Here is a 15,792-nt window from a genome sequence, read left to right as displayed (position 1 = left end):
TCGTCCCACGCATTAAACACAGCGACCCGGTCGTAGCTGGTCAGCCAGTCCTCAACGTCTTCGAACTTGTCGCCATGAAACGGCGTGGGCATACGTGGAGTATGGCAGATCAGCTGCTGGGCACTCACGGGAAGCTGAGTGGTGGTCTGAATTGCCGCTGTAGTCATCGTGGTTCGCGGTGGGGAAACAAGAGGACCACACTCGGGTGCTAAGCCTCTCAAGCGACGGCTCGCCTTGTGCACAGGTGTCGTGTCCACGGTGTGTAGATGGGCGTAGGGGGCAGCCAGAGGCTCTTCGTACATGGGATCTACCCAGAAGCTCCACCAAAAATGTCACAGAAGCCAGTGAAACTGGTTCAGCAGGTTTACTAGGACTAAGTAAAAGCACCGGCAATGTCAGGCACGGAACCGACTGGCGGGGCGAGCACGGAGAGCGAAGAAGACGAGCGCGTGCCAGTCTCCCGAGCTCGCCACATCGCGGCGCCAGTACGATAACATTGCGGCAATATAAAGCCCCGCTTTAACTAAACCAACCCTTATGAACATGCCTTAGTGGCCTATAGAGGTAACATGAACGCCAGGGTCCTAGCAGGCTGATTCGGACATAACCGTCCCATGTGAAACGAGAGACCCAAGTTGGCAGCTCCTGCCAACTAAGATGTGGCTATCACGTGCTAAGATGCGGCTACCGGCCGCGCTACGCTGAAGGCTCGAAACCTAGAGTAGTATTGCTTTCGCAATAAAAATAAATTAGTCTAGATCTGATCTAAAAACGATCTTCACAATTATGCTTGTCTACCGTGAGGATGATATCGGGATTCCGCGAGTGACAGATACTGCAAGTGGCGCGCAATTTGAAAGTACCAAAGACCAAAATAGTTAAGTCACTCGATTAAGGCAACGTCAAGGATGTGACGTCAACAAGCTGTCGTCTGCTATGATGAACAAGCGTTAACGAGTGAGCTCCAACTCTGCCGGGTGGCGCTTTTTGCATTCCGCAAGTGATAGATGCTGCGCCTTTTTCTTCCTGTAAACAAATTATAGAACGCCGGTAAACATACAGGAGGAGGAGGAGAAAAGGAGGGTGGAATGCAGGTGTGTTAACCAGAAAGGATGAATTCCGGTTGGCTACCCTGAACTGGAGAAGGGGAATGGGGGATCAAAGGGGGAGGGTAGAAGATGATAGGAGGCGAGAAAGTCACAGTCTATCAATCAGGCTAGTCTCTCTTAAAAAGTGAAGAAGTGTCTTGTAGGCTTTGAGCGCAGATGACTTTTGTGGCCATGGTCCCAAGATCTTTCCTTCTGTTAAGAAGTGAGCGTCCAGACGATCCAATGCAGTATGCAGCGTATGTCGGTCAGTTGCAAAAAGAGGAAAATCAAAAAGGAGGTGCTCAATCGTTTCAACAACGCCTCATCATTCACAAGCAAGGCTGTCAGCCATCCCGATCAGGAAGGCATATTTGTTAGCGAATGCAACGCCAAGCTATAGGCGGCACAGTAACGTTGTTTCACGACGTGTTGTGTGGTTGGGAATACGCAGGCGCAGACCGGGGTCCAATGCTTTGAGGCGACGGTTGGAGAACTCTCCGGTGTTCCACGCTGAATGTGTCAGCTCCACAGCCAAGCAGCGAAGCCCGCTCGCTGCGTCGGCTCTCGTTAGCAGAATTTGGACTGGAAGTCAGTCGCTGTGGGCAGAACGGGCAGCGTCGTCCACCTGGTTATTTTCGGCAATGCCACAGTGTCCTGGAAACCACAGGTTGATGATGTCGTGGCCTTTGAATATTGCGGAGTGGTGCAGCGTGCGGATCTCTGCAGTTAGTTGTTTATTTGAGCCGTGGCGTAGTGCCGCTTGCATGCCTTGAAGGGCTGGTTTGAAGTCAGTGAAAACTGACCATTGTTGGGGGAGTTCCTGGCTGATGTTCGCCGCGAGATCGACCTAGAGGTGGCGCCACCGTCTCTCCGGTAGTGTGGATCGGTAGCCGGCGGCGCTCGCAGAAACGCACGCGGCGTAGGTCTGCTTTTGAGTTTACGGCGGGTTTGTTGGCGATGAAAACGTGTCTTCTGCAGTATTTCCGCACTGTTGCAGAAAAAAAATCCAAGGATTTCACCAATGCAGCAGAAGAAGCGCGGATTTCAGAAAAACAAGGCATGCAACCACCAGTCTTCTAGATTTACTTTGCACTTTTCTTGCGCTGTAACACGCTCACGCGCCTAATACTTGGGCCTGCCTAATGACAGTTTTGTTTTTCTTATCGACATTTAAACAATGTGCGCGTGTCTCATGTGAGTGATACAGGCGAATTTAGTGCCAAGCCCACGCAGATACATGGTTCTTGCTCTGACCTGCAGTACTTTAGAATGAATCAAGAAAGCCTGGTTCACTATATCGTGCTTGAGTCGAGGATTAAGCAGGTTAAATGTAGCACTGACAGCGTACTGCATGGTGAGTCGCTTTAGACTAAGTGCACATCAACTCTGGCTAGACAACCGCGCACAAGTATTCCTCAAAAATGAGATCACGCCGACGCGTTACAGGAAACCTCGTCGCACAGGAAAGCTGATTGTTCACGTGTAGAGCGCTGAGTGGATTGAATTTGCAGAGCTCGCAAAGACGCAGATGCTTTTTGCGGCCACTGTCATAGAATGCGATAGTGTATTACTGCATGCGCCACTAACTGTAAATGATTTCCTGAAACCGAAGATAATATAAGGGATTTCTGATGTGTGCGATGTTGATATATAATGGTAAATTAGTAGTGTAATTATTTTGTTTTGCAATGCCAATAAATTTCACCGTGTGAGAGAACTTTTACACACTTTACAAAATTTACGATAATCAGCGATCAATTTTCACTAATGTTAAAGTGCAAGCTACGAATCACTCGCTACGAACACATCGTCATAAACTGTGCATGGGCACTGTCATGTTCTAGCAAGCAATTTTAAATGCTGAAGACTTCTTCATGACTAATTATTGAGCAGTGACTAAATCTTATGCGAAGTAAAATATTAGGGTTAATTCCAAAACAGGTGCCGGATATAAAACTATTCCGAAAGAAATGGAGGTCAACTTATCATGCGACTATAAAGATGTATTTATTCTCGAACTAAACACTGATAATTAAGCCCGTATAAAGCTGTTTTACTCCCCTTGTCAGAAACGACGAGCTTGCTCGGAAGACAGCACTTAGACGAAAAAGGAGTATAATGAATATAATATGCTACCAGTAAAGTACATTGATCTAGATGTATTTTCTAATATTTAGTGTAACAATTAGGTATTAGGTGCAGGGAAGATGTTTTCCAAACATTCGAGCATTTCTCTAAAGCAAAATGTGCTCACTACCACTCTTACAGATGCGCAGAAGCATTCAACAGCAAAAAAAAACAAAAAAAAGGAAAAAAAACAACAAAAGCATATTGGTACGGGTTTTAACGCATGAAAGCGCATCGGCTATGACGGATGATTGCAGAGGCTGGTTTCGGTGTCGTTCTTTTTTTTTCGTTATTACTACCACATGCACCATGTGAGATTGTTTGATGTGCATTCAAATCCCACAGCAGAGGAGCGCTTTTCAAAACGGTCGTGATGTAATCCCCCGTTCTCGAAATCAGCCGTCGAGCGCCCTCACCACTGATATACTGCTACAGAGGTTTAAAAGCAAAAAAAAAAAAGTACACACACAACTCTATCATGCAAACAGAACGCATAGCAGGCATAGAGTGGCCCGTTCAAACTGCATTCTGCTATGAAGCAGTCTGTGGTGGCATATGTTTTAGTAGCTGGGTATTCCAAACAGAAACGGGAATATGCGATTTATGAGCGTTTGCTTTAACTTTTATTGACGGCAGCGACCTGTTTTGCTTTTACACGGCGGTAACGACAATACCACTTCGTTTGAGACATTGCATGTCCAAGGATCTCAAGCGCCGACGACCGCGATGGATGATGTCCTTATCCAAGCATGACATGCTCGATACGGATAAGTATATATATTTTTAATGAAGCATGGGGTTATAGACTGTTCCTATTTGTTTTGCAAGAGGCATATAGGTAAGCAAAAGCTCACAGGAACTGCGAAACAAACAAAAACACTCCTGTACACGCCGCATGCGCGCGCGTAAATCACTGCGGGCTGGCACCTTACGCGAAAACGCATCCACACTGAGTAGGTTTCGCCGCTGAGCCGCAAGGTGGCGACTCTGCTCGATCTCGAGGCCAATCTATTCGACTGCAGCCCATAGGGCAGCTAGATCCGCGCCAGTCGAAGAGGTGAGGTGTGTAGTCTTTAGCTTTATCAAGACGAACCTTGCCGGTACTACCACAGACCCCGCGGAGCTGGCTTACGCAACTGAGCCATCCGTGCACACATGTATTCGGCGATTGTGCTTAGAGTGAAGGTGATCCGGCGTCATTAGTTGCAAGGCAAGCAACGGTATCCCAGCTTTCTTCTTTATGCCAGGAATTCATAGGTGAATCTGGGGTTCATGTAGGCTCCATATGGGTGCGCACGGCCTTGAAGCCGGAGTGAACTGCAAGGGAAGATAGGTGCGGTGAGCTTCAGTAGTTTTGGAAAAGGCAGTACGTGGTCTAGTTGCTGGGACATTTGCCAGGTGGTGATTGGGAACTCGTGCGAGGTGTATAATGTGTGTTCTCAGGGTCCCGACGGCAACATAGGCAGTGACAGGATGTTCCCCGGCTAGAAGAATAGTTGCTGCCGTTAAGGTGCATTTAGGCAAACCGAGGCAGATGCGGAGAGCTTGCGCTTGCAGACTTTGGAGAGTCCGAGTGTTCGTCTTCGTGATGTTGTTGAATATTGGAAGGCTGTACCGCATGTACCCCATAAATAATGACCGATAAAGTTGCAGCATCAGTTACAGATGCGCTCGAGATGGAAGCCAAGGAGAGTTTAGCTGCTGGCGAATGACGCAGAAGACTGGAGAAAACTTCTTCTGATTCCGAGGTAGTCACTGCTTTTCGCTATGTATATCCAGGCATAGCAGAGCTAAGCCGTCAGTAAACGTCAGGTTCTTTGTCTCTCTTCTAATCTTCCTCACCTCTCCAAGGTGCCCCTCAATTGGGCAGGCGACTTGCAGTTCACACACAACCACACAATGAGACGTAGGACGACGAACTTGCAGTAACAAAACCAAAATTAGCTTTATACGACACAAACACAAGATACAGAAAACTTATTTACACGATCCAGTGAGACATCTCACTTTACAAAAGAGACTGGGCGAAAGACTAACTGCAAACTGAGCGTATCGCTCTTTTTACGATTTCTCAGTCGGGGCCTGCCTGCTACGCTGTCTTCGTCGGCGACTAGCCTCAGCACAAAAACCAGAACCGTCGATGGCTGCGCGGCGCGCTGTCCTGTTATTTTGGCGTTCCTTCCTTGTCCTCGTCCCTTTCGCGCCGTCTTCATAATCCACTTCAACCATGAACCAACTAGCCCAAAGCAAAGTACTTCTTGCGCTCTTAAATAGCCAGTGCAGAAGCTTCTAGGCGCGGAGGAGGAACGGAAAATAGCCTAGCGCTGCCAAAGCCTAGCGCTGCCTTCTCCCCTCGGCCCTCTTTAAAGGTCTCGAATTTACTCGGACAGCATGCGCGGCCCTCCCGCGCGAAGCGAGGAGGAGGGCCGGGACCGTGCGGGGGAATGCACGCGTGACTCCTCCCATGACGACGAGGGCGAGGAGGCGCAGCGCGGTGGCCGAGATTACGTAATCGGTCGCGTCGCGTTCTCGTAGCTTGTAGAACCACGGCCGCTCAATGGAGGCGCGCTTGGGGCGATAAAGTTGCAGCATCAGTTACAGATGCGCTCGAGATTGAAGCCAAGGAGAGTTTAGCTGCTGGCGAATGACACAGAAGACTGGAGAAAACTTCTGATTCCGAGGTGGTCACTGCTTTTCGCTATGTATATCCCGTCGCGTCGCGCCTCAATGGCTGGGGAAGCGCGTATTGGGAGAAGTTAGTTTCCGCCGTCATTCTCGGCGGGGGCGCCACCACTCCAGGACAAAGCGCTGCCGGCACGCCGGGCACGGACGAGCAGACGACGCGGAAGGAGCGCGGTGGCTGGGTTGGCGCGTGTTATCGTTTTGACTACTCAGCATAACCGCGTGGTTCTGATAGTTCTGCATGCGTGTCATCAGTGTCTGTGTAAACAGCGTCCTAAGCGTATGCAGCACCATGCCAGGCAACTGCTGTGTGCCGCTGTGCACCACGAAAGCAAGAAAAGATCGGTTACCATGAGTTCCCGTGCGGTTCACAACGTCGAGCAGAATGGCTGACAAACATATCTCGGGAGGGCTGGAATGGAAAAGGAAGCCGGTGGAAGCCGAATGACAAGTCACTGGTATCCTCACTGCACTTCACAGATGACGATTACAGGAAGAACATAAAACTGAAGATCCTGCTTCCTTCAGCTGTTCCCTCCGTGTTCCCGAACTGCCCACATTACAAGTTAAGTTACTCACGCGGGCTCATGTTGAGCCAAACAGCCTTGAAAAAATTAAGGTGCGCAGGTCAATAGCTTTATTTTCCCCATTTGCTATAGCTACACTTCATTTCGTCCTGGACAACCCCCCGTGTCATCCCGAAGCATGTGTGCTTCAAGATAGCTGCGCCACGATCACTTTTATGACGATGATATCAAAATGATATGCCTTGCCCAACATCGCTTAAGTGAAGCCATGGAGACACCAAGAGGAGCCGCTCTATTTGTCAGATGACAAGCGACTCTCTTGGTTTGAGTTGGACTTTGCCATATCGAAAACAATCAGGTCCAAGAAGGCACGTCGAAGCAAAGGCTAACCAAACAAACGTACGAAGTGACAATCATGACAACCAGATCCACAGTGGCGCAAATTAAGGACCTTCTTGATCACATCAAGTATCTTACAACAATGTCTTCTGTGTGCCTTACTAGTGCATTGCATTTACCCGAATATTATTTTCAGCTTCCGATACGCCCTAAAGCAGGCTCTGAAAGCGAGTCTATAGTATCGCTTTTTAGCAGCCTAAGGCAATTCAAAGGCGGGAACGACAAAGTTGACGCAAGGGCTGCAGTTTTCACCTCGGAGAAAATACGGAAGGTACCACTAGCAATATATATATATATATATATATATATATATATATATATATATATATATATATATATATATATATATCGACTGAGATTACACACATTTTGCCATGCTTTGTGCAGGTTGGCATCTTGCAAGCATCAGTCTGCAAATGCACCTATCAACAATAGGCAGCTATAAAACTTGGTATTCGTGATTATGAAAGTACCTTGCCAACTGCCATATCACGTCTGCTGCGAGAGAGTTTTCGAGTCAGCTTGGATTCATTCATGTGTGGTGTGAACCAGCAGCGGACATAGAGTTAGCACCGATTGCATTCTTGGCTGGTTACTTTGCACGTTCATTTGAAGAGAAAGTATACGAATAGTTTTACAGAATCTCATGAAACATTTTTATTTATTCTTTTTTCAGTGTCTGCCCATGTTTTCATTATTTATATATTACGAAAGTTTAAATAACTTCTAGTGCTTACTTTAGAGTGTCAATAATTTTATTTTATTAGCCCCCATCCATTTATTAACTTTGTGCCTTGTGATTCCTGCAAAACCCTGGACTTATCAAAATTCTTGATGATGAACGCCTAAGGTACCTGAAAATCACCATGCACCTTTGTTAGCAAGGTGATGAATTGCCCGCAGGTCATAAGAAGCAGCAAGCTGTGCAACATGTTAGTTTCATCCCTTCTTCCCTATTTTGTGCAATTTCCGGAGCTGGTTTGCGAGAGAGAAGACCGCAGTCACACTAAGGACCTAACCAAACTAATGCCACCACTACTGACCAACTGGACAGGCAACATCAATTAGAGCGCGGAAAAAATCACGCTTGCACGTAAACCTTTTTCGAGAAAATTTCTCCGCTTGTAAAATAAGCTTGCGTGTCTTCTGTGCATCACGCGGCTTCATAATCAAACGAGAAAAAAATTGCCTGAGCCTGCGGGCGTGTCGTTGAACTGGCTGTCTTGTGTTGTTTCTTTTGCAACAGTTTTGTGTTAGCTAGTATGGTTTGGTGATGGTACCCACTTGAATTTTATTTCCAGTGAAAACGGAGGAACAGGCTGAACAATAATGTTGAACGCTACGTCCTGAATTGTAAATTACCAGAAATGTGAACGCTGAATAAATGGCCCCAGACCATGTCCTGATTTCAAGATTGCAATATCTAATACGTTATTACAGTAGTTGAAACGCAACTAAATGGGTGCGCACTCAGCGTAGCACACGACTGCCTCGTTCTCGTTGTAAACGGAAGACCACGAATGACTTGGAAATGCCTAGGGATGATGATTTGCCGCTATCACCTTATCAATAGCAAACTTGAACGTAGCATCACATAATGTGTGGAACGGCGCTTATAATCCTAAATTGAGCAAGCGCCGACCCCGCGGACGCAGATACGAAAGCACAGCCACGGCCGCTGCGTGCAGCTCTCCGCCCGGACTCGTCCCGGAGCGGTGGCGATGAGAACTAGGCGCAATGCGGCTCTTCTGAGCGACGCGACGGGCCGCACCCTAGTGCGCCTCCATTGAGCGACCGTAGTAGAACATTTCATCGCCGTTCTCTGCGGCGCGCGCGCCGAAACATTAAAGAAAGGGCCACCGCGGTCTTAGACCGTCTTTCATTTTGTTTTCAATGAAGAGGACATACGGACTAAAGAGTCAACCTTTGAACAGTTGTACCAATTTCAATAGCATTTTGAGGGATGGCTTACCATTCCTCCTATAAGTATATATTATAGGTTTCATCATCTTAGCACAAACGAAAAAAAAAACAACCTTGTAGCTATCATAGTGAGTAATGAAGTGTGTAACCATTGGAGAACTCATTCCAAAAGCCATGAATTAGCACGAACTGTTTTTTGCTTACGTAACTTCATTGTAGTTTAGTAGTTTATTATTCAGAATAAGGCCAATTACTTTATTCTTTTACCAAATTTTGTAAAAATATAAGCCCTTTAAAAGCAAAATTCATTCTTACTTTTATCATTCTACGTCACACATTTCATATACTTTTTTTTATTCTATAATAATTACCCTCCAAAATGCACCTTACCTTATTCCCAACAAAACTCTAGTTCAGTAACCACCTTGAACGCGGGTTAGATCCCAGGTTTCGCTGTGGTCTTGTAGTGCAGACGCCCGACCACTGTGCCGCAGTACCCGGGTTCGATGCTGACCCCTCGTGGCTGCGTTTCGATGGAGCAGAAGCGAAGTGGCGTCCAAGTGCAGTGCGATGTCAGCGCACGTTAAAGATCCGCAGGTGGCCGAAATCGCTTCGAAGCCCTCCACTAAATCACCTCTCTTTGTAGTAAGGTGGAAAGGGGCGAGTTGGTAATCAGACTGCCCCGCCGGGGTGGTGCAGTGGTAAGACGCCCGACTACTGTGCCGGAGTACCCGGGTTCGAACCCGACCTCGGCGGCTGCGTTTCGATGGAGGCGAAACGAAGAGGCGTCCGTGTGCTGTGCGATGTCAGCGCACGGTAAAGATCCCCAGGTGGTCGAAATTACTCCGTAGCCCTCCACTATGGCTCCACTTTCTCTCTTTCCACTTTCACTCCAACCTTCCTCCCTTCCCTTAAGGCGCGGTTGCGGTGTCCACAGAAAACAAGGGAGACAGTTACCGCGTCTTTCCCTTTCTATAAATAAATCAGTAAATACGGTAATTAGACTGTGCCGGTGTACCCGGGACAGTGCCGGAGTACCCAGGTTCGAACCCGACCTCGGCTGCTGCGTTTCGATGGAGGCGAAACGAAGAGGCGTCCGTGTGCTGTGCGATGTCAGCACACGTTAAAGATCCCCAGGTGGTCGAAATTACTCCGTAGCCCTCCACTATGGCTCCTCTTTCTCTCTTTCCACTTTCACTCCCACCTGCCTCCTTTCCCTTACGGCGCGGTTGCGGTGTCCATAGAAAACAAGTGAGACAGTTACGGCGCCTTACTCTTCCTATAAATAAATCAGTTTGGTAATTAGACTCAATAGTTCTTGCGAGCGGGCTAGTTGGCTATACGACTCCGACTACCTCTGGCGCTGCATGGTTATACACAAACACAACACAGGAGAAAATTAAACAAAGACGTTCGCACAGGTTATGCGCTCGCTACCAACTGCCTGTTTTTGGTGTACAAAGAAGAAAAATGCGTCGCAAAAACCGTAGGGTTACAATAAGAAGAAGTGAACAAAAGATTCAGAAAAAATTCCAAGGAAATTTAGAAGGAAAAAATAAAAATAAAAATAAAATGAAAATAATGACAAATTGCGTCTAACTTCTTGTCAGATTGTCCGAACGGAGAAGTATCCCCTCCTTGCTGTTGACCGACACCGACGAAACGGTCACGTATTCTCCTTCTTCCCGGGAAATCATCTTGAATGCTTTGATAATCTTTTCCGCCTGCCAGCACATTGGTTTCAATAAGCGTTGTTACAAAATGGGTTCCCCTCAAGTACTGTCGATCGTTCTCCGTTTCACAACGAGCGCAATGGATCGCCACGTTTCCTGGAGAAGACAATGCGGCATTTTTTCTGAATCTTTTGTTCACTTCTCTTATTGTAACACTACGTTTTTTGTGATGCATTCTTATTCTTCGTACTACAAAAAGGTAGCGAGCGCATCATCTGTTTGGACGTCTTGTTTTAATTCTCTAGTGTGTGTGTTGTTTTTGTGTATAGCCATGCAGCGCCAGAGGTCGTCGGAGGGTAATTAGACGTGATTGAAAAATTGCACTGCGCTAAAAAAGACAACGACGAAACACTTAAAGCGCTTGTCCAGTTCATTAAGTGTTTAGTCTTCGTCTGGTTTTGCGCAGTGCATTTTTTCAATCAGCCCTTTCTCTCCTTCCGCTTTCACTCCAACTTCCTTCTTTCCCTTACAGCGCGGTCAGGTGTCCACAGAACGTGAGACAAATAGTGCGCCTTTCTTTTCCTGTGAACCAATTATTATTATTATTATTATTATTATTATTATTATTATTATTATTATTAGTATTATTATTATTATGAGAAAGGAAAAGTGCAGTACCTGTCAAAGTCACTTGAAGGCCAAACTGAAGCTTGCGCGGCGATTGCTTTACCGAGAGAAGTACTGGGGCCCTATTCTCTACAATTCGCCATTTTGTTCAAATTGTCACGTACGCGTGACGTGTGCAGTAGGACGGTGCCAGGTTACATAAGCACACAATCGGGTTACGCATTTTGAAGAAAGAAAATAAAGTTACAGAAAAAAGCGCGCTCTCGTCTGCTACTATATTTTGGCGCCAAGTATGAAAAACGATGGTGCTCCTGCAAGAACCGATAAGCTGCGGTGCATTCCGTGATTCGGAAGCCTCGGGTTGCAGTGAGGCGAGTGAAGTATGTTGTGGCGTTGCGGTATTAGTGGGTCATGACATACTTGCGGTCGAACATTCGGCATCAGCTACGCACGGAAAGGCTGCGCGAGTTTCAACTGAAGAGCAAGAACGGCAATGGAATATTTACAGTGGGTTGGTGCAACATGGGAGCGGAAAGTAGCATTGCGATTCATAAGCGTTGATGACCTCTCACGTTCACTTATCAGCGGCTTCAGGAATCGACAGATTTCCAAAGTAGCTGCAGCACTGACGAAGAAGCGCCGGCGCAGCCGGTAAAGTCCATCTCCGAGGACAACGCTCGCAGTCTCAAAGTATCAATTACTGTTAGGTACTGGCTGTGCTACTCACCTTTTAAAAAAGCCTCGTTATGACCATGCACCAACCGTCAGGTCACCAAGTCTGCTTAAGTTTCTAACATATTGTGTCGGCTTGAGTTGTGTAGAGCTCGGAAGGCAGCGCAGAGAGAGGGAGAGAGTCTTCCACATACGCACACACGCGAAGTGGAAGGCATACGCTGGGCCTTACACCTAGTCAGTTAAAGTTTCATGCGCTGGCGTGCGAAAAGCTCTTGCGAAACGCAAAACATGTTCGAGAAAGAGAACTAAACAGAAGAACAGAATAACAGTAAGGTTATTTAGCGATTCTCAGGCTACAATACACGTGCAGAGTGGGATAAACGGACAATAAGTAAAGAAAACGAAAGATGACTGCAGAAATCATTGTATGAAGCTGGGGCGGCTCCGCGCGCGCGTATTCCTTACTGTCGAAACGGTGAAATGCAAATCAATAAAGGGAGATTATTTTCAGGCTGTATTAAAAAAAAGCAATCAGCACAAAATGTCACTCAACTACATCATATGATTAGAGCGTACCGTTATAACGCGCTCCGGAGTACTTATTTTTTTTTCTAAAAAATAAGCAAGTGATGAGCCCGCGTGCATATTAAACGAAAACTTTATATATGGAACACATCATATGTGGCAAGCAAACATGTGCCATGTATGCGCATGGAACATACATTCTTTTATTTAAATAGAAGCTGTGAGTATTTTTGCTTGCTTTTCCCATTGTGGAACCGCTGTTCAATTCATTAATATAGCAGTGAGTGCATAGTTCAAGGCAAAAAAGGCAGTGTTTAGGGCTGACGTTTAAGAAAGGTTTTGGTGATCCCTCGCTACCTGTCGCGCGAAGTTCTTGCACAGCCATCGAACCATATGACCCCTCATGTTGTACTCACGAACTGATCAGACAGATAATTAGAAAGCATCGCAGTGCTCTCTGAAATTCATTATGGTTTGGTGGGCGCTGTTTAATAGAGAGACAAAGAGAAGAAAACACGGGACTGGCGCCTTTATTTCTCTTCTTTTCTTTGTCTCTGTGTTAAAGAGCGCCCACGAAACGATCATGAACAACCTTCAACTCGTCAAACTTCCCCTTCTGTTGCTCTCCGAAATGCCTCGTATCGCGCAGATCAACCGCTTGAGTTAGCGGGCCGCAATGCTGCGCAGGCATCGACGGCGCGGATAGATGGTTTCTCTAGGAGAGCAAAGCATTTGCAACGGGAGGGTAGCTACGACCCTCGTGCGGCAGCAAATTTGCGTCATTATTATTAATCCGCTAAAAGATGACGCAGCTGGAAAGTTTACTGATGTCGTCGTTTCAATGCTTTCTGCAATTACAACAAGATGTGTCAGCTTACTTCCCCCCCACCAAACTCTCTACAAAATTGCGGTGAGCTAACAGTCGCCTTCACTGCACGTCCAATTCTCCATGTTTATTTCGCGGCCACCTCAAGGGGTTCAAAATGCGGCACCCAACTTTGGTCATTTGCAGCAATGGTAGAAGGTCCTTTGCGTAATGAAACGTCATTTTTACGTCATGAATAAATGTTTATGCATGACGTATTTCCCCCACACAACGTCAGCCAATCAGATTTCAGTAGTCGGCTCTTAACAGTGGGCGGTTCATTTCATCCTATTCATAATACAAGCGTAAGTGCTTCCCTTTCTATCATATATACCTTTGTTTTATCTCCACAGTTACTTATATATACCCTCAATGTATCATGAATACCAATGTTAAAAATCCGCTTTCACATTCACGTCGTTTTTACGTCACCGCAAAAAGGCATTTCGACGCACCAAACTTTCGCGCCACAAATTTGAAACACGTGACTGTTCTGAAAACCAATCAGAGAGACAAAATGGCGCCGAACGGCGGCCATGTGTGTCGAGAATAGGGCCCCTGCGCTCCTGCCCACGCTACTGCCTGCTTCCTCGTCTTCGTCGTCAGTGGCGCTATCGGCTCCGCCCCGGGGCGCGTATTGCCAAACCATATACCGTAGGTGCACTGGAGCAGACGACGCTCCCAGCGAGTTAAACGGCGATTGTCGCTGAAAATTCTCTCGGAATGCAACCTAGAGGTAACATAACTCACTGTAAAAGGCGACTGTTGCTAAAAGATGTCTCTGAACGCAACATAAAGGTAACATACACTCACTGCCGCAGGAAATGATAATGGGGAATGTAATTGCTTAGTGTAACTGTTTTCATGCCGATAGTTGCTGAAGTCTCTGAACGCAACCTAAAGGTAACATACACTCACTGAAGGAATAATATAATTGTGGTGAAGGGAATTGCGAAAAAAATATTCAGAATAAAATTGCAACACAGGAGTCGAACAGATGCTTCAGTGGCATCAGTGCATACATGGGGGATGCTGATCCATTGCGCCACCAAAACTTTTTTTTTTCTTTATTGCCTGTTTTGAGTTCACATCAATTCAAAAAAGATCCACAATAATGGTAAAACTCGCAACAACCAGACTTCGGCTGTCACGAAAGGTTTAAAATTTTTTGAGGACAGCCAGTTCATCGAGCACACTGATCCAGTCAGGTGGATCAGAAAGCACCCGATACGTTTCTCTAAGGAGCAGCACACTCTCGATAAAGTTCTCGCGTACAGAACGCGTATTGACATCTGCATGTTGCAATTGCATCCTTGTTTTCCACAGGCTGTGGAGGCCCAAGACCATGACTAAATCCAAAGGAATACCCTCACTCTCGACTGGAAGGAACCGTATGCCATACGGATCTAACGGAAGGTCGTTCTTTAGTGTTCTCTGGAGAACATCCCAGTGAAAGACTGGGTCCCAGCAATCCAGAAAGACGTGCTCGATTGTCTCTGGTTTTTTGCAAAGCGGACAGTCTGTTGTCCAGGGAACGAATAAGCCTCTTTCATGTAACCAGGTTTTAACAGGTAACGTGTTGGAATGTAGCTTAAAGAAGAACGTTTTAACTGAAGGCCTAACTGGCATCTTTTTCACACGCTTTAAGACATCCTGTCCGGGGCCTCCACGGTGTGGTGCACGGTAAATCGGCAACGGTATCATCACATCCAGAAGATCTTTGTACAGCTTCTTCTTACACCCTTTGCTCAAGTATTCCATTGAAAAACGCGCATGCAACATTCTGAAAGACAAGACAACTTCGCGCATGTACCCTTTTAAAGCGCCACTCATATTCTCGCCAGAACAGACAACGTATTCTGGAAGCATTTTACACAGTCGTACTTGCATGACCGTCCTCAAGAATTTGTCGTTTTGATCACGAAGGAAAAAAAAAACGCGAGACAACCTGTCGCAAAAAGAGATGCACAAGGCCCAAGCCCCCCGCCTTAACAGGAAGAAAGAGGTTGGTTCTGCTGCATTTTTCCCATGTTGATGCCCACATGAAAACGGCAGAGACACGATAAATTTTTTGAATGCTAACACGCGTCGCCGAAAGCACATTCATTACGTACCATATCTTTGCCACAAGGAAAACATTGCACACATAAGCGCGTGAGAACATTGACAACGGCTTGCCCTGCCATGAATCAGCTTTCTCTCTCGCTCTCTCTGCTTGGCCAGCCCAGAAAGGGGTGGGATCTCGGTACGATTCAAGCGGCACGCCTAAATACTGGGTCGGCAATCTTGACCATTGCAAACGAGAAAAGTATTCAGGCGTAACATCCCAGTCTCCATGCCAGAAACCGGCACTTTTTTCCCAATTTACTTCACAGCCTGTCTGTCGGCAGAATTTTTCAACAAGGGCAGTAACTTCTTGAATGCTTTCTCTGCTTGAACAGAATACAGCGATGTCATCTGCATATGCCAGCATTTTGACCTGTGCTGACTGCAGCATAAAACCAGTTATACGTTCATTGTTTATGATAGACCGGCAGAGAGGCTCGAGATAGGCCGCAAACAGTAGGGGTGACAGGGGGCAGCCTTGCCTCACTGACGACAGCACACGAATGCTGTCAGTGAGCTCTCCATTCACAATTATCCGTGTCGTGCAGTTCGCATACACCATTCGAACACCTTCC

Source organism: Amblyomma maculatum, chromosome 2 (genome assembly GCF_055883805.1).
Source record: "Amblyomma maculatum isolate TAMU_Amacu chromosome 2, ASM5588380v1, whole genome shotgun sequence".
Classification (NCBI taxonomy): Eukaryota; Metazoa; Arthropoda; class Arachnida; order Ixodida; family Ixodidae; genus Amblyomma; species Amblyomma maculatum.
This window is presented reverse-complemented; position numbering follows the sequence as displayed.